Source organism: Bubalus kerabau, chromosome 4 (genome assembly GCF_029407905.1).
Source record: "Bubalus kerabau isolate K-KA32 ecotype Philippines breed swamp buffalo chromosome 4, PCC_UOA_SB_1v2, whole genome shotgun sequence".
NCBI classification, from domain to species: domain Eukaryota; kingdom Metazoa; phylum Chordata; class Mammalia; order Artiodactyla; family Bovidae; genus Bubalus; species Bubalus kerabau.
Window position 1 is genome coordinate 150,671,879 of NC_073627.1, and position 20,929 is coordinate 150,692,807.

Sequence of the window (20,929 nt, forward strand, 5' to 3'; positions counted from 1 at the left end):
AGAAGATATTAAGAAGAGATGGCAAGAATACACAGAAGAACTGTACAAAAAAGATCTTCACGACCCAGATAATCACGATGGTGTGATCACTGGCCTAGAGCCAGACATCCTGGAATGTGAAGTCAAGTGGGCCTTAGAAAGCATCACTACGCACAAAGCTAGTGGAGGTGATGGAATTCCAGTTGAGCTATTCCAAATCCTGAAAGATGATGCTATGAAAGTGCTGCACTCAATATGCCAGCAAATTTGGAAAACTCAGCAGTGGCCACAGGACTGGAAAAGGTCAGTTTTCATTCCAATCCCAAAGAAAGGCAATGCCCAAGAATGCTCAAACGACTGCACAATTGCACTCATCTCACACGCTAGTAAAGTAATGCTCAAAATTCTCCAAGCCAGGCTTCAGCAATATGTGAACCATGAACTTCCTGATGTTCAAGCTGGATTTAACCAGAGATCAAATTGCCAACATCCGCTGGATCATGGAAAAAGCAAGAGTGTTCCAGAAAAACATCTATTTCTGCTTTATTGACTATGCCAAAGCCTTTGACTGTATGGATCACAATAAACTGTGGAAAATTCTGAAAGAGATGGGAATACCAGACCACCTGATCTGCCTCTTGAGAAATTTGTATGCAGGTCAGGAAGCAACAGTTAGAACTGGACATGGAACAACAGACTGGTTCCAAATAGGAAAAGGAGTTCGTCAAGGCTGTATATTGTCACCCTGTTTATTTAACTTCTATGCAGAGTACATCATGAGAAACGCTGGACTGGAAGAAACACAAACTGGAATCAAGATTGCCAGGAGAAATATCAATAACCTCAGATATGCGGATGACACCACCCTTATGGCAGAAAGTGAAGAGGAACTAAAGAGCCTCTTGATGAAAGTGAAAGAGGAGAGTGAAAAAGTTGGCTTAAAGCTCAACATTCAGAAGACGAAGATCATGGCATCGGGTCCCACCACTTCATAGGAAATAGATGGGCAAACAGTGGAAACAGTGTCAGACTTTATTTTTCTGGGCTCCAAAATCACTACAGGTGGTGACTGCAGCCATGAAATTAAAAGACGCTTACTCCTTGGAAGGAAAGTTATGACCAACCTAGATAGCATATTCAAAAGCAGAGACATTACTTTGCCAACAAAGGTTCGTCTAGTCAAGGCTATGGTTTTTCCTGTGGTCATGTATGGATGTGAGAGTTGGACTGTGAAGAAGGCTGAGCGCCGAAGAATTGATGCTTTTGAACTGTGGTGTTGGAGAAGACTCTTGAGAGTCCCTTGGACTGCAAGGAGATCCAACCAGTCCATTCTGAAGGAGATCAGCCCTGGGATTTCTTTGGAAGGAATGATGCTAAAGCTGAAACTCCAGTACTTTGGCCACCTCACGCGAAGAGTTGACTCATTGGAAAAGACTCTGATGCTGGGAGAGATTGGGGGCAGGAGGAGAAGGGGAGAACGGAGGATGAGATGGCTGGATGGCATCACTGACTTGATGGACCTGAGTCTGAGTGAACTCCGGGAGTTGTTGATTGACAGGGAGGCCTGGCATGCTGCGATTCATGGGGTCGCAAAGAGTCGGACATGACTGAGTGACTGATCTGATCTGATCACTCTGTATAATCGGCTCCAGTTTCATCCACCTTATTAGAACTGATTCAAATGTACTCTTTTTAATGGCTGAGTAATACTCCATTGTGTATATGTACCACTGCTTTCTTATCCATTCATCTGCTGATGGCCATCTAGGTTGCTTCCATGTCCTGGCTATTATAAACAGTGCTGCAATGAACTTTGGGGTACACGTTTCTCTTTCAATTCTGGTTTCCTCAGTGTGTATGCCCAGCAGTGGGATTGCTGGGTCATAAGGCAGTTCTATTTCCAGTTTTTTAAGGAATCTCCACACTGTTCTCCATAGTGGCTGTACTAGTTTGCATTCCCACCAACGGTGTAAGAGGGTTCCCTTTCCTCCACACCCTCTCCAGCATTTATTGCTTGTAGACTTTTGGATTGCAGCCATTCTGCCTGGCGTGAAATGGTACCTCATTGTGGTTTTGATTTGCATTTCTCTGATAATGAGTGATGTTGAGCATCTTTTCATGTGTTTGTTAGCCATCTGTATGTCTTCTTTGGAGAAATGTCTATTTAGTTCTTTGGCCCATTTTTTGATTGGGTCGTTTATTTTTCTGGAATTGAGCTATAGGAGTTGCTTGTATATTTTTGAGATTAGTTGTTTGTCAGTTGCTTCATTTGCTATTATTTTCTCCCATTCTGAAGGCTGTCTTTTCACCTTACTTATAGTTTCTTTTGTTCTGCAGAAGCTTTTAATTTTAGTTAGGTCCCATTTGTTTAGTTTTGCTTTTATTTCCAATATTCTGGGAGAAACTAAAGACCTATATATAGAAAACTATAAAACACTAATGAAAGAAATCAAAGAGGACACTAACAGATGGAGAAATATACCATGTTCATGGATCGGAAGAATCAATACAGTGAAAATGAGTATACTACCCAAAGCAATCTATAGATTCAATGCAATCCCTATCAAGCTACCAACAGTATTTTTCACAGAGCTAGAACAAATAATTTCACAATTTGTATGGAAATATAAAAAACCTTGAATAGCCAAAGCAATCTTGAGAAAGAAGAATGGAACTGGAGGAATCAACCTGCCTGACTTCAGGCTCTACTACCAAGCCACAGTCATCAAGACAGTATGGTACTGGCACAAAGACAGAAATATAGATCAATGGAACAAAATAGGAAGCCCAGAGATAAACCCACGCACCTATGGACACCTTATCTTTGACAAAGGAGGCAAGAATATACATTGGAGAAAAGACAATCTCTTTAACAAGTGGTGCTGGGAAAACTGGTCAACCACTTGTAGAAGAATGAAACTAGAGCACTTTCTAACACCATACACAAAAATAAACTCAAAATGGATTAAAGATCTAAATATAAGACCAGAAACTATAAAACTCTTAGAGGAGAACATAGGCAAAACACTCTCCGACGTAAATCACAGCAGGATCCTCTATGACCCACCTCCCAGAATATTGGAAATAAAAGCAAAACTAAACAAATGGGACCTAATTTACTTTCAAAAGGTTGAAATTCACATGATTTAAGCTGGTTTAAGCTACCCCATGAGGCCAATCTGTTGATCTAAATGCAGTTGCTTTAATTTGAAATTTACTCTCCATAGATGGACAGCTATTACTAAAGAAGGAAACTCGTATTCAGGGGTGATACTGCAAATTTTCTGTTATTCATACATCTGGAGAACTTATAATTAAAACATCAAATGCCAAAAATGTTTTTTCATTGGTGAAACTAATAGCTTGTTAATCAGAACAATGGTTGCTAGAAGTGGGTTCTCACTGCTAAAATTAATGGCTGTTCATATATGTAGACTGCCTAAAATATCTTAAACACAGATTACAAGAATCTAATGATACCCTTATTCAGGGACAGTGTATGAGACTCAAGTCTAGATGCCTAAACTGTTCTCTGTCCAGCTACTGATTGTGAGATATAATTAACTGGTGCCTAACAGAATCCTCTAACAAGAATATTATTGTTGTCTGCTTCAAGTGAACATTTCATAAAAGGAGTGATCTGAATACCTAAAAACACAGCAACCAAGCTTATAAGAGAGGGTACATCATGTTTTATGCCCGTTTGCTAAGTAAGAATATTTAATGACTTCGCTGTGTGGAAGAATATTTTTATCTGAGATTAGTTCTCATTATAACTTGGTAGCAACTTGGTACCCATCTGCCTCAAGTTTTTCTGAGGTTACTATTACCTATCAAAAAGTCCTAAGAGTTGTGAATGACCAAACTGGTGTCAGGTCAGTGTCCATCAGTATGATACAAAGAGTTGAGATCTGGCATCATGAACACGTCCTAAAACATTTGGATCATAGTCAGGGAAATCAGACATGTGAGCTAGAAAGAGAGTCACATAGAAGTAGAGTCAATTTCAGCAGACAGATGTTTTTCTAGGATTCAAAGCCAAGAAGTTTGATGAGATAAATTCTAATTGATCTACCCTTTTAAAGCACTTCAAAGAGGGCAAGGAGAGATAAATAAACGGTAGATCTCATTTCAAATTTCATGGCAATGAATGAAAAACAAAAATTAATGAATATTTTTAATATATAATTGCCTTTATCAGAAGCAAATTCTTAATCACAATATTCATTCCTTATCTCCAGTGGTATTTCAAGGCCCTTCTAACAATATTTAGGACATACCAAACCCCACTCCAGCACTCTTGCCTGGAAAATCCCATGGACGGAGGAGCCTGGTGGGCCACAGTCCATGGGGTCGCTAAGAGTCGGACACGACTGAGCGACTTCCCTTTCACTTTTCACTTTCATGCATTGGAGAAGGACATGGCAACCCTCTCCAGTGTTCTTGCCTGGAGAATCCCAGGGATGGGGGAGCCTGGTGGGCTGCCATCTATGGGGTCACACAGAGTCGGACACGACTGAAGCAACACAGCAGCAGCAGCAGCAGCAGTCCTATCAATAAGTAATCTTCTCTCTAAAGAAACTCCTCAAGGAGATTTTTTCTAAATTACCATGCCAATTTTGCTGCAGTTTTTAAGAAAATGGTGTAGAGAGGACTAAAGGTAGATATTAAGTTTTTAAAAATAGAAACCAAGACAAAAGATTTAAAAACACTTTTGAAAGAAGTTACAGGAGTAGCCTACAAGTGCTGCCAAGTGTTAGTCGATCAGTCATGTCCGACTCTTTGCAACCCCAAGGACTGTAGCCCTCAAGGCTCCTCTGTCCATGGAATTCTCCAGGCAAGAACAATGGAGTGGGTAGCCATTTCCTTCTCCAGGGGATCTTCCTGACCCAGAGATTGAGCCAGGTCTCCTGCATTGCAGGTGGATTCTTTACCATGTGAGCCACCAAGAAAGGGATAGCCTATAATCTTATGAAAAAAAAAAAGGCATTCAGGGCAATGCAAATTAAAACCACAATGAAGTACCACTTCACACACACTAGAATGGCTAAACTTAGAACGACAGTACCAATTTTTGAAGACGTGAAACAATTCGAACTTAAATACTGCTAATGGGAATATAAAATGATGTTATATTTGTTGTTTTTCAGTTCCTAAGTCGTGTCTGACTCTTTGTGACCTCATGGATTGCAGCAAACATGGCTTCCCTGTCCTTCACTATCTACCAGAGTTTGTTCAAACTCATGTCCACTGAGTCAGTGATGCCATCCAGTCATCTCATCCTGTGTCACCCCCTTCTCCTCTTGCCCTCAATTTTTTCCCAGCATCAGGTCTCTTCCAATGAGTCAACTCTTCATGTCAGGTGGCCAAAGTATTGGAGCTTCAGCTTCAGCATCAGTTCTTCCACTGAATATTCATGGTTGATTTCCTTTGGATTGATTGGTTTGATCTCCTTGCCATCCAAGGCACTCTCAAGAGTTTTCTCCTGCACCACAATTTGAAAGCGTCAGTTCTTCGACACTCAGCCTTCTTTATGGTCCAACTTTCACATCCATACATGACTACCGGAAAAATCATAGCTTTGACTATATGGACCTTTACTGGTAAAGGGACAGCTTTGCTTTTTAACACGCTAAGTTTGTCATAGCTTTCCTTTCAAGGAGCAAGCGTCTTTTAATTTCATGGCTGCAGTCACCAGCTGCAATGACTTTGAAGCCAAAGAAAAGAAAATCTGTCATTGCTTTGACTTTTTCCCCTTCTATTCACCATGAAGTGATGGGACTGGATGCCATGATCTTAGTTTTTTGAATGTTGAGTTTTAAGCCAGCTTTTTCACTCTCCTCTTTCACCTTCATCAAGAGGCCCATTAGTTACTCTTCACTTTCTGCCATTAGGGTGATATCATCTGCACTTCTGAGGTTGTTGATATTTTTCCCAGCAAACTTGATTCTAGCTTGTGAGTGCTCCAGCCCAGCATTTCGCACAATGCACTCAGCATATGTTAAATAAACAGGGTGACAATATACAGGCTTGTCATACTCCTTACCCAATTCTGAACCAGTCAGCTGGTGTACGTAAGGTTCTAACTGTTGCTTCTTTACCTGCATAAATTTTCCTCAGGAGACAGGTAAGGTGGTTTCCATCTCTTTAAGAATTTTCCACAGTATGTTGTGATCCACACAGTCAAATGCTTTAGGGTAGTCAATGAAACAGAAGTATATGTTTTTCTGAAATTCCCTTGCTTTCTCTAAGATCCAACGAGTGTTGGCAATTCGATCTCTGGTTCTTTTGCCTTTTCTAAACCCAGTTTGTACATCTGGAAGTTTTCAGTTCACATAACTGCTGAAGCCTATCTTGAAGGATTTTGAGCATAACCTTACTAGCATGTGAAACGAGCACAGCTGTTCGGTAGTTTGATCATTCTTTGGCATTATTCTTCTTTGGGATTGGAATGAAAACTGACCTTTTCCAGTCCTGTGGCTACTGCCTAGTTTTCCAGTTTTGCTGACATATCGAGTGCAGCATTTTAACAGCATCATCTTTTAGGATTTGAAATAGCTCAGCTGGAATTCCATCGCCTCCACTAGTTTTGTTCATTGTATCCTAAGGCCCACTTGACTTCACACTCCAGGATGCCTGGCTCTAGGTGAGTGACCATACTATCACAGTTATCTGGGTAATTAAGACCTTTTTTGTATAGTTCTTCCATGTATTTTTGCCATTTCTTCTTAATCTCTTCTGCTTCTGTTAGGTTCTTAGTGTTTCTGTCCTTTATTGTGCCCATCCTTGCATGAAATGCTCCCTTGAAATCTCCAATTTTCTTTAGGTCTCTAGTCTTTCCCCTTCTATTGTTTTCCTCTACTTTTTTGTATTATTCATTGAAGACAGCCTTTTTATCTCTCCTAGCTATTCTCTAGAACTCTGCATTCAGTTGGGTTTATCTTTCCCTTTCTCCCTTGCTTTTCGCTTCTTTTCTTTCCTCAGCTATTGTAAAGCCTTTTCAGACAACCCCTATGCCTTCTTGCGTTTCTTTTTCTTTGGGATGGTTTTGGTCACAGCCTCCTGTACAATGTTATGAACCACTGTCCATAGTTCTTCAGGCACTCTGTCTACCAGATCTAATCCCTTGAATCTATTCATCACCTTCACTGTATAATTCATAGGGGATTTGATTTAGGTCATACCTGAATGGTCTAGTGGTTTTCCCTACTTTCTTTGAAGTTACACATACTTTCCCTATTACCCTGTCATCCTATTCCTAAGAATATATCCAACAAAAAGTAAAACATGTATCTACAAAAAGACTTATACACAAATATATGTAGCAGTTTTATAATAACCAAAAGCTGGACACAACATGAATGTCAATCAACAGGAGAATAGATAAACAGATTGTGGTACATTCATACAACGGAAAATTACTCAGCAAAAACAAACAAATGAAGTCTTGATATACAAAATAAAATGGATGCATCTTTAAGACGCCTATGCAAAGCAAAAAACAGACACAAGGGGTCATGCTGTGCGATTACAGATATATAAAATTCAAGAACAGTTAATAGTAGTCTATCCTGATAGAAATCAGAACAGTGATTAGTTGGGATAAAAGGGAGTTGAGTGGAAAGGAGCCCAGAAGGAATAATGGTTCACAGGAGCATAAACTAATAAAACTTCAAACTGTATACATAAATCTGTGCATTTTACTAAAAAAGAACTGAAATTTGCTTTTTAAAAGCAGAGGAAACAGGGGCTGAGGTAGCCAAAAAGAATCTTGACCAGTACAAATCCATGAAAACACTACAGAATAAAGTATTTTGTATAGAATATAATTAAAATCTGTTGATCTATTAAGTATATACTACAGACCATGCATGAATAGTAAATTATACTGCAACTTAAAGAAACCAAAACTAAAAACATACAAGAAGAAATAGTATAGCTATTCTTGCAAGGAGTTTTAAAATATTAAATATTTTTATTCTTCCTCCGTTTATAAAAAGAAAAAGCCTACAAAGTGTTCCTAAAATCATGAAGGAAAATTCATAGAACTAAAGCCTATCTTTTAATAGAAAGATTATCTGCCATTTCTTATATTCTATCAGCCAGATTATTTTAAAAGTACTCTGGCTTGAGAATAAGGAGAAAAATGACTTAATATCACATCATAAGCCTCTAACTAAGACTTGCTTTAAGTAAAATAAACATAGCAGAATATTCTGGAGTTCTTATATCTCTAGTCTAAAAACTAATAATCCAACTCACTCACACTACCAAGCACGTCAAAGCCCAATGAAACTTTCTGCAGTGATGGAAATGTTCAATATCTGCTAACATGTGGTTAATGGTTACTATGAAGAACACCAAAGAATTAAATCCTATCTGGTTTTAAGGTTTCTAATCTACACCTTCTGACAAGTGGATAGTAAGAGACAAAGGACTCCACTGTCAGCAGCACAAAAGCAAGGGAGCTATGACTTTGCTCCTGCTTTTAGGGCCTTTGGTCCCCAGGCTCACAGCACAACTCTGATCTTCCCATCTGCCTGAAAAGAATGAGAGCACCTGTAGTCAGAAACACACCCTACCTAGCACAGTGCCTAGGACACAACAGGCACTCAGAAAATGCCTGTTTAACAAACAAATTTAACAAATGGAAGGACAGACAAGGTTCAAAGAAAAGGAAATTCTCATCTATGAGTACATCCTAATCTAGGCACTACACACATTATCTCACTTTTCACCACAGTCATATGATATAGGTATTATCACTCGCATTTTAGACTGGAGGCAGTGCCAAGGAAGAAAAGTAACTTACCCAAGGTTACTTGTGACAACAGGGTAAAACAAAACTTTCAACAAATGTATCCCAAATCATTGCATACGTAACAATAACTGCCCTAAAAATGTGGCCTCAAGTAAGCCTATGGAAAAATAATTAAATGGTTCAAGTAAGTGACTTCCAAAAACTGCTTACTTTATATATCTGTCAAGATTAGTATTTTAGCTTTTTTTCTGCAAAAGAAAGAGGCGCAAGAAAAACACCAAAAAAGTTATCATACAAAGAAGATGCTTTACTTGCAGTTTTCCAGGCTCAAGTCCTTTCAAAACTTTGCTTCCTTGGGGAGCTATGACATCACAGAAGAAACACCCTGAGGGATCCAGGAGGAGAGCTGGAAGCTGCAAACCTTTGCAGAAACTTATGAAAGAAAGTGCAAGGAGATCCAACCAGTTCATCCTAAAGGAGACCAGTCCTGGGTGTTCATTGGAAGGACTGATGCTAGAGCTGAAACTCCAATACTCTGGCCACTTCATGCCAAGAGTTGACTCATTGGAAAAGACCCTAATGCTGGTAGGGGTTGGGGGCAGGAGGAGAAGGGGACGACAGAGGATGAAATGGCTGGATGAAATCACTGACTCAATGGATGTGAGTCTGAGTGAACTCCAGGAGTTGGTGATGGACAGGGCGGCCCGGCGTGCTGCGGTTCATGGGGTTGCAAAAAGTCGGACATGACTGAGCGACTGAACTGAAGAAAGAAAGTGGGATGTTCACTGAAAGCCTTCTATTAACCCAGCTGATTGGTCAAAGCACAGGTAACAACATGGATTTCTGATTGGCAGGGGGTGCGTAGTCTTGTGGGACTGAGTACTTAACCTGTGAGCTCTGACACTAGCAACAGATAGATACTGTCAGAATTAAATTGTGGAGCACCCAGCTGGTGTCACAGAATTGCTTGGCGCCGGGAAAACCAGAAATGTCAGAAGTGAAGTGTTCAGTGTGAGAGTAAAGGAGATTGTACAGGAAGAAAGACTCTGAAATCTTTGCTCAGTACAATCTATTGGCTATTTGTATATCTTCTTTGGAGAAACGTCTATTCAACTTTTGCCCATTTTTTAATTGGATTGTTTATTTTCTGTTGAATTGTAGCTACACACCCCATGGGCTGTAGCCTACCAGGCTCCTCTGTCCATGGGATTTTCTAGGCTATAGTCCTGGAGTGGATTGCCATTTCCTTCTCCAGGGGATCTTCCCAACCCAGGGATCAAACCCGGGTCTCCCATGTTGTAGACAGACGCTTTACTGTCTAAGCCACCAGGGAAGTCAACTGAGTTGTGGGAGTAATTATATATTCTGGATATTTAACACCTAATATTAACTCATTTACCAGATACATGGTTTGCAAGTATTTTTCCCATTCCATAGGTTGTCTTTCCCTGTATTGATTCTGTCCTTTAATAAGCAGAAGTTTGACATAGTCCTATTTGCCTGTTTTTGCCTTTGTTGCCTGTGCTTTGGTGCATATCCAAGAAATCACTGCCAACTTCAGTCCCTTATGTTCTCTCATAGGAGTTTTACAGTTTTTGGTCTTACCAAAATTCTGAGCTCATTTTTGTATATGATGTAAGGTTAGAGTCCAGCTTTATTCTTCTGCATGTTAATACCCAGTTTTCCCATCACCATTGTTGAGAGATTATCCTTTCCCTATGGTGCAATCTTGGCACCTTTGTTTAAAAGTATTTGACCATATACATGATGGTTTATTCTGGGGCTCTATTCTGTTCCATTGTTTCTATATCTGTCTTTATGCCAGTATAATACTGGTTTGTTGTTTTTTATCTTTTGCTTTTACTGTTTAAAATATCTTTATTTAGATATACTTTATGCACAATAAACTACACATATTTAAAATCAACTTTGATATCCATATACACAATGAATAAAGATAGATATTTTCATTACCATCTAAAGTTTCTTCTTGTGCCTCTGTAATCCATCCCCCCTTCGACATCCATCCATAGGCAACCACTTATTTATATTCTGTCACTTAAAACAATTTGAGAATTTTTAGAATTTTATATAAATGGAATCTTAAAAGTATATGCTTCTTTTTATCAGTATTGTTTCACTCCACCTAATGACTTCAAGGTCCATACGGTGTGCTGCACTTATCAACAGTTCTTTCCTTTATATTGCTGAATAGTATTATTCCATTGTATGAATATATAACAACTTGATAATCCATTTGCCTGGTAATGGATACTTCTTGGTTTTTAATTTTTGCCTATTACAAAGAAAGCTGCCTTGAACATTTATGTAGAAGTCTTAGTGTGGACAGGTGTTATCTTTTCTCTTTGGTAAATACCTAAGAGTGGGATCACTGGGACATGTATGTTTAGCTTTTTAAGCAGCTGACCAACTGGTTTCCATCATGGTTGTATCATTTCACACTCCTCAGGACAGTATATGAGAGTTCTAAATGCTCCACATCCTCCTCAACACTTGGTACAGTGAGTTTTTAAAATATTTGCCTTTTTTATTGCTGAGTACCATATTATTTTGATTACTATAGCTTTGCAATATGTTTTGAAATCAAAAGTGTAAAGCCTAAGCTTTGTCTTTCTATATGAATTTTAGGATGCTTTTTCAATTTCTACAAATATGCCACTGGCACTTTGACAGGGATTGCTTTTGGCAGTATGGACATTTTAATAATATTAAGTTTTCCGATTTACATACAGGGAAAGTCTTTCCATTTATTTGTGTCTTTGCTTTAATTTCTTACAGCCATGTACAACTCTAAGTTTTTAAAAGGCAATTCTGCTTCAGAAGCAAATTCCTAACTCACCTATGAAATAAAGAAATCTGTTCATTGAATACAATCACTATGAGCCATACTAACTTAATCTACATACTTCAAAAACAGGTAGCTAAACAAGGGTATTAATAGAGTCTTATTTACAAGGGCTAAATTAAGATAAAATACCAACAAGATCAGAATGATAAATCTCTAAACTTTAATAATTACAAACAAAGCCATGAGATAATCATCTACATTGTAAATGTTGTATTAATGTAGTTATACTAACTCCTCGGTCTTTATTCTAACATCTAAACATTGATTAGCCACTTCTACCTTCCAAACCCTTTGGTAGAAACTGTGGAGCCTAAGTAAAATTAAAATATTCTTCATAAACAGTTCAGCTAATTGCTCAGAAAACTATTATAGGTGAAATAAACAGAAGAGGAAAAAATCCCATTTATAACAGTAACAACAAAGATTAAAGTACCTAAGAAAAAGGGTTAAAACTTGTTAAAAGTGTAAGACATTGTACAGTATGAAATTTTAACACATTAATGAGCTATTGAGACTTGAGCAAACAATAAGATATACCACGTTTGCGGACAGGAGAGCCATCATCCTGAAGATTTTTTTTGTCCAAGTTAATTCATGTAAGCAACCAGCAAGATTTTTTGTTTATTTATGGAATAGGCAAGTTGATCCTAAAATTCATATGGAAAGATATGCAAGAACAAACAGGAATAGCTGGAGAAAAAGTTGGTTTTTTAAAAAATGAGTTCTAAGAAGAAGTTAGCATTATCAGATATTACTCCATTACTAATACAGACTATTCCTAGTACCCAATAGATATATATACAACAGAACAAAAGTTCTGAAATAGACCAGCCACATACAGGAACTCAACACATGACAAAGATGAAAAATCCAATCGGATGTTGAATAAATAAACAGTATTAGGTAGCCACCTGAAAAAATAAATAAAAGCAATTCCATGACATCAAAGCAGAATAAATTTCAAATGGAGACAATATTTAAATGAAATGAAAACAGAAAATATATAAGAAAACAGGATTTCCACTGCTAGCCAAGATAGAATAACAGAGACCTGATTTACCATTCCTCCTTTAAAAAATTGTTTTAATCAGACAAAATACATTAAATAATGGTTTTCAGGACTCTGGATATCAGGCAATGGAAGGCAGCAATCCCCAAGACACAGTAAATTAAAAAAAAAAATCAGCCGTACAATTACCCCCAGTTTATGGCTACTGCACAGAAAGGATAAACCAAGGCAGAACCCATCAGACACCGAGCTGTGATGAAACTGAATCCAAGGAACCAAGCAGCAAAAGTTCACAGTACAGAGTACCAAAGAGAAGGAGGCTGAAAAGAGAGGGAACCTGTGCGTGTGTGCCCAGTCATGTCTGACTCTTTGCAACCCCATGGACTGTAGCCCACCAGGCTCCTCTGTTCATGGAATTTTCCAAGCAGGAATACTGGAGCGGGTTGCCATTTCCTATTCCAGGGGATCTTCCCAACCCAGGGATCGAACCCAAGCTTTACTACTGAGCTACCTGGGAAGTCTGAGGGAATCTCAGAGATCTGTAAAAACTCCAATACTTGAGAGTACAGAACACACGTTAGGACACTACTGAAGTCCATCTGAAAGGATTACAGCAAACAGCGTCTGGCGTTCATACAAGCTATGAGAGTACTTGTCTTCCCAGGCCATTCTGCGAAAATTCCTAAGTTGCACAGGCCACTGGGTAAGACTCAGGAAGGTCCTGCCTCAATAATGAATAATTCGTTATCAACTGAGCACTGATCCAGCCCCACTTAATAAATCATAAAAGCAAGAACTGAAAGTATGAAATTAGTAACTTTACTGTACTCCTGAACAAAACTCAGTAAGATTTATAAAAATACAAAAATATTCAGCAGCCACTAAAGCAAAATTTAGCATCTAATCAAAGACTGCCAGGCATGCAAGGAACCAGAAAAATATGACCCATTATGAAGAACTAATCAATCAATCAAAATTGACCTAGAACTGAGGGACAAGTTAGAATTACAAGAAAAAAAATTAAAAGTTATCATAACAGCGTTCGTATGTTCAGTAAGTAGATGAAAATATATGTCCACATAAGCTTACACACACACATGTACACATATGTTTAATGTGATCTAGTTATACAATGGAATATTTTTCAGCCATAAAAAGAAATGAAGTATGGTATATGCTACAAGATGGATGAACCTCACAAACATCATGCTAAGTAAAAGAAACTAGTCATATCACTAATAGCATAATCCTGTTTCTATGAAATACCCAAAATCTACAATGACGGAAAGTAGATTAGTGGTTACCCAGGGCTGGAATGAAGAAGTTCAGGAATGGGAAGTCATTGCTATTAGGTACAAGGTTTCTTTCTTGAGTAACAAAAATGTACTAAAATTAGATTATGAGAATAGTCATACAACTCTGTAAATATCCTATTTATCCCCCCAAATAATATTTTTCTAAAATATTTAGCATTTAAATACTACATAAAATGTATTACAAAAAATACACCACTGAAACGTACACTTTAAATGACTGGATTATATGGTATGTGAATTATATCTCAAAGGGCTTTTATTTTTTAAATAGAGCAAAAAAAAAACAAAAGACACAGAGGCTACAAAAAAAGGTTTAAATTGAGCTTTTCTAAAAATGAAAACTGCAATCTATGAGATAAAAATTACTTTGGATTTGATTAATGGCTGATAAAAAAATAGGAAAATATTAGTGAATTTTAAGGTATAGCAGTAAACCTATCCAAATGAAAGTGAGAGGGGGAAAAAAAATGCAAAAAAATTGAACCATCAGTGAGCTCTTGGGCAGCTTAAAATGGCCTAATATATATATTTTTAAAGGCCTAATATATAAGTAATTGTATATTAAGGAAGGGGAACAGGCAGAAAAAAATATTTAAAGAAATAATAGTTGAAAGTTTCCTAAACTGATAAACTCTTTAAACTGACAGATACAAGAAATTCAAAGAGTTTTAAGCACAAAGTGAAGGAAAATATGCCATAATCAAATTCTCAAAACCAGTGATAAAGAGAAAATCTTAAAAGCAGCCAGAGGAAAAAGTATGTATTACATCAGAGAAACAAAGATAAGGATATCAGATTCCTTGTAGGAACCAATGTAAGTGACAAGACAACAGAACAAGGTCTTTAAAAGTGCAGAAAGAAAATAGAGAAAGGCCAGCTTTGAATCCCATACTAAGCAAAAACCTTTCAAAAGTAAAGGCATTTTTAAACACTCAAAAGATAAAAGAGATCTGAACTATAAGAAATGTTAAAAAAAAAAATCCTTCAGGCAGAAGGAAAATGATACCTTTTGGAATTCTGGCTCTACACAAAGGAATGAAGAGCACTAGCAATGGAAACCACATGGTAAACACATAAGATTTTTCTCAATTATATCTCTTTAAAAGCTGATTGTTTTAACAAAAGTAAAAACTATGTATCACGGGGTTTATAATATACATGTAAGTAAAATGCTTAAGAACAACAGCATACAGGCCAGGGTGGGAGAAATTAAACACCTAACAATTACTTAATCACTTTGTTGAGAAAAAGTTATGACTTAAAATCCAGAAGCCATAAGAGGAACAAGTAGCCGATTCCCTGACAGATTTTGTGTGGCAAAACACATCAGAATCACAACTCTAAGATAATCAAAAGGCAAATGACAAACAGAAAACACATTTGTAAATCATCATAGATAATAATTTCCTAGTAATATACATGGGGTTCCTGGAACCAATCCCCAGTGGATACTGAGGGACAACAGTATTTACCTATCCATAATATCGAGTCCTAACCAATACTGGTTAGGACTCCATGCTTTCCCTGCCTAGGATCCAGATTCAATCCCTGGTCAGAGAACTGGAATCCCACAAGATGTGCGGCTGGGCCAAAAATAATACAAAACAAACCAAATAAACCAAGTTTTAAAAACTATGAAAAGGTACTTTATGAAGGGACAAAGGGGATGAAGAGGGGTTATTCTAAATAGAGCTTATATTTACAACCTAGAAACCATGATAGGAATCCATGGCTTACAACCTATAAATATTTCTACCAATTTTATGAAAATTAATGTACATTTTCCTCAGTAGAGGAGCCACAAAGAAATATATTACTATATATCCATATACTGAGATAATATGCGTCCTCTAAGACATATTTGAAAGCAAAAGTGAAAGTCAGTCTTGTCTGACTCTTTGCAACCCCATGGGCTGTACAATCCATGGAATTCTCCAGGCCAGAATACTGGAGTGGGTAGCCTTTCCCTTCTCCAGGGTATCTTCCCAACCCAGGAATCCAACAGGGATCTCCTGCATTGCAGGTGGATTCTTTACCAACTGAGCTATCAGGGAAGACATATTTAGACACATACTTATTTTTAGGACAATGAAAGATTCTGCTGTAACATAAGTGGAAAAAAAGTAATGATAAAATTATTTCATGTTTATCTTATTCATATAAAAATATATCTCTTTACAGAGATACAAATATACACTGAAAAATCTAATAGGCTAACTGTGGTAGTCATTAATGTTGTTCACCTAAAAGGCACATTCCTGTCTCTCTGTGGTTGGGTGGGACCAAGTGATAATTCTAGCCAATGAACTATAATGAAAATGGGTATTTAATTGTTGATCAAGACACTCCGCAGCATTCTTGTCCCCTCTGGCACAGAGACCAGCTGTATTAGAGACTGTTCTGCTTATAAGCCTCGGTTCCCAAACAATTACAATAAGCAGAAACCCTTGCCAATCCACCATGGCTGTGAAACAGAAAGAAGAATTAAATCTTTCTTTTAAACTAAGGGCTTCGGTCCTGGCTCAGCTGGTAAAGACTCTGCCTACAATGCAGGAGAAAGTGAAAGTGAAAGTGAAGTCACTCAGTCCTGTCGGACTCTTTGCGACCCCATGGACTGTAGCCTACCAGGCTCCTCCCTCCATGGGATTCTCCAGGCAAGAGTACTGGAGTGGGTTGCCATTTCCTTCTCCAGGGGATCTTGCAGGAGACCTGGGTTCAATTCCAGGGTTAGGAAGATCCTCTGGAGAAGGGAACGGCTACCCACTCCAGTATTCCAGTATTCTGGCCTGGAGAATTCGATGGACTACACAGTCCACAGGGTCACAAAGAACCCAACATGACTGAGTGACTTTCACTGTCACTTTAAACAGCTGAGATTGAGGAGGAGCTTATTACTACAGTATGCTGCTAAGTCGCTTCAGTTGTGTCCGACTCTGTGCAATCGCTTCAGTTGTGTCCGACTCTGTGCAACCCCATGGACTGCAGCTTACCAGGCTTCTCCGTCCATGGGATTCTCCAGGCAAGAACACTGGAGTGGGTTGCCATTTCCTTCTCCAATGCATGAAAGTGGAAAGTGAAAGTGAAGTCACTCAGTCGTGTCTGACTCTTAGCGACCCCATGGACTGCAGCCTACCAGGCTCCTCCATCCATGGGATTTTCCGGGCAATAGTACTGGAGTGGGGTGCCATTGCCTTCTCCCTTACTACAGTATAACCAAGCCTAAACTAACTGATAGAGACCACTCATGCTAGTAAAATCACTGATCTTTTTCTTTTATGTGATGTCTTTTTAAAAAGGAGCACCTATATCTTAAGAGACTTTATTTGGAGGTGGAGGACAGATACGGGTTTTAGCATGGGCCTTAGCATGAAGCAGACACTGACTTAACTCAGAGGCTTTTATCATCACATCTTAATTTACAGCAGCTTGAAAGCATGACCAACTAGGATCTTCCAGCTTGCTTTGTTCCAATTCTGTGCTCACTGAGCAACCTAAGAGCAGTAAAGAAAAAAAAAAAAAAGGCAAGGTACAGATCAGTGGGAATAATGGACCATAATTTGCATGCGAGGATACAAACATACATACATCTGCACACACAAACATACATATATTTGTAAATACATAGAAAACCTCTGGTAAGTCGTAGAGGAGGTCAAGCTTTGCCAACTGATCCTGAAGAGGGGAAATAAGCCGTTAGGTGACAGATGAGAGTGGGAATCTTACTCTCTGCTGTTTATCCTTTTGTAGCTTTTAAATTGTGAACCATGTGCATGTATTATCTATTCAAAAAATAAAAAAAGGAAAAACAGGCAACTCTAGGTGAAGAGTATACTGAGTGCCGTTTAGTGGGCCATATTTCAAAACCAGAAAGCCTAACAAAGGGGCTTGCATGGACCAATGATAAACATGTCAGGAACCTAGGATCAGGAATGCACCTCAAGTACAAGGAACAGGATTACGTAGGGCAGGAAAGATCCGCAGCACTAGTTTTTCTAATAGGTTCTAAAAGCTGCCCACTCATATTCAGGAAAATGATGAAAAATTATCTCTAATGTCTCCAAAGTTAAGGCTTTTAATAATGAATCTTGATCCTCTGTGAAAGCTTCAGCATTGTTAAATTCCACCTCTTAACAAGATTCCCATCCCCGCACTGCCCCTCCTTCAACAGACTGAATTACTGTTTCCAAAGAAAATGAAAATGAGCTATGCAAAGCTTTATTTATATGTGAAAAGCATCCAAAAGTAGGAAAAGAACTCTTATTTACACTACATAAGGTAAACTGTAATTTCCCCCATTTTGTATCTGTGTAACACTTTGTATACACTTTATACAGTGATGTTAAACTCTTGAGCAATCATTAATAAATCAATAGGTTTATTTATCTTGAACCATTCACAAGAGTACCTAACACTCGCTACCTGGCTTTACTAGAAATAAAGGACATATGGTAGCTGACTTCATAGCCACAAACTCCATTTAGCCGAGGATGAGGAGTTCCTGGAAACGGCACTTGCACGGAATCCGCAGCATTCAAGGAGATCAGATCTGGCTTTCTACACTGACAATGGCTCAGCTCCTTCCGACCTCATCACAGTCAGTGAAGTCAGGACTGTCTCTGGTCCTGATTTTTCTAGATGCTAACTGCACAACTGGGAGTTAAACCTCCAAGGTCCAGTGCTCTTTATTAAGCTTTTCATTAATTCAAAGAACTTCCAACTATCCTTAATTACACACAAATCTTTACACCTTGTTTCCTTAAACAATTCCTTGCAAAGGCCTCTTTAAGCTTGCGTCTTACAGCTTAGTACTCTCCTACTGGGTCTTTCTAACGCGCTCTGTCATAGCACTGTCATAATGCTTGCCTTTTCTCAACATTTGCAATCAAAATTGCCCCACCAGGACAAAGCACAGTGACAATAACACATTCAACTCAGATAATGGTTGAGGGCTAAGTAGCTAAGGACACACTAGTAGCACTAAGCACACGCAGAAAAAAATTTAACTATACCATAAGCAACTGCAGGGGTCACCCGCCTATTCTCCTCTTCTCAGCACATAATCTAATGATACCAACATTCTTTCAGGACCTTCTCCCACCTGCAGAGCCCATCTGGACTGCTCTCACAGCACTTCAAAATTATCACTCACCCTCTGAGCTACTCATGTACAAATATCCCTCAGCTCCCTCCACCCTCACTTGTTCTATAGTGGCTCCCAGATTTCCCGTGGGCTCAAACTTCAGCTACCACAATAGAAACTTGCTTGACAATGAACTGTCTATGGCCTGCACCTCCTGATCCTCTCACTTACCTATTCACTCTACTTTGACAACTGCCTGGGACCATCTCCTAAAGAAAGTACTTGCCTTGGAATCCTTAACTCAGTCTGTTTGCAGGGTACAGGTAGAAGAAACAAGACACTGACTGCAGTTTCATGTATGCCTATTTATAACTAGTAAAATGTTTTGATGACAACAACAAAGCAGTACTACATATGGCTAAGTTAAATGGGTTGTGTAAAAGGTACACCATAATTTGGCATTATTTAAAAATTGCTTTTGAGGCAAAAAGGGCTTCCCTGATAGCTCAGTTGGTAAAGAATCTGCCTGCTGTTCAATTCCTGGTTCAGGAAGATCTGCTGGAGAAGGGATTGGCTACGCACTCCAGTATTCTTGGGCTTCCCTTGTGGTTCAGCTGGTAAAGAATCCACCTGCAATGAGGGAGACCTGGGTTCAATCCCTGGGTTGGGAAGATGCCTTGGAGACGGGAAAGGCTACCCAGTCTAGTATCCTGGCCTGGAGAATTCCACGGACTGTAGAGTCCATGGGGTTGCAAAGAGTCAGACACAACTGAGCAACTTTCACTTTCACTTTGTGGCATAAAACAACTAAATTTATTAATCCTATTCATAAATCTTTATGTTAGAATAATACTTGTTTTTTGAAATAATTTTAAAATACAATCCTTAATCCAAAGCATGGATTTTTTTTAAATCCAAGTTTATTGCTTAGCCTTTGGAATATTTAACATTTTTATTTTAGAAATTCCCAAAAGTATTTTTAAAAAAATCCTTTAGCACTGAGCCTGGAAATGGTTGTTTTTTGAATCTATTAATTTAGCCTCTAAAAAAGTATCTGTTCAAAATAATCTGAGTAGGTCCTATTAAATAATGCTTTAAGGTTTATCTCCCTTTTCCTGCCCTCTTGAGTAAGACAGATTTCATTAAATACAGTATTTTTCCATTTTGGAGCAAAGTTGTTTTCACTCAAATTAACTGCAGTGTCTTGACATTTGTTACTATTGGAAAATAAGAGCAGGACACAAGGGGGAGGGAAGAAGAGGATATTTTCCCCATGCCGGAATAGAAACTATCTCCAGTCCCAGCAATCATCCTATATATACACAAACGTCACCAGAGTAGTGGCAATAGTACTCTCAGGAGAAAGGAGAAAGCAGACTTCTGTGTGTTACTATGATCAAGAACAATTCTTGTGGGTTCAGCATGGGAATATTAGAGAATCTTTTATAACACAGCTCACACCTCTTTTCCAAGTATCCTACTATTTCAGAGGCATCTGTCTTTAAGTGCCCATGAAATTCACAGATAAGTCCTCCATGCAATACAGATGATATAGAGAGATACTCATATATAGATATAGATATCACCAAGTTCTGTGTACTAATGTCACTTCCCAGAGATCCGGGGTCAACTATGAAATCTCTATCACAGCTCTTGCAGGACCCATTGCAAGGAAGAAACTATAAAATGCACTCAAACATATCCTGAGTGGATTTTTACTTCAAGCCTTTTTAGTCACAATAGTTTAAAATTAGACTTTGTGTTAGATTTCCAGCTCAAGATGGCAGAGTAGAAGGATGTGTGCTCATCTCCTGCTGCAAAAGCACCAAATTTGCAACTAGCTGTTGAACAACCATTGACAGGAGGACACTGGAACCCACCAAAAAGAGATACATCCAAAGATAAATTAGAAGCT

The 20,929-nt window shown here is 38.5% G+C and overlaps 1 protein-coding gene across 16 annotated transcripts in view; it reads right to left on the reverse strand.

Moving 5' to 3' along the window:
- Positions 1–20,929, reverse strand: part of CDC14B (cell division cycle 14B) — a 128,189-nt gene that overhangs the window by 92,523 nt on the left and 14,737 nt on the right. The window lies entirely within an intron of this gene.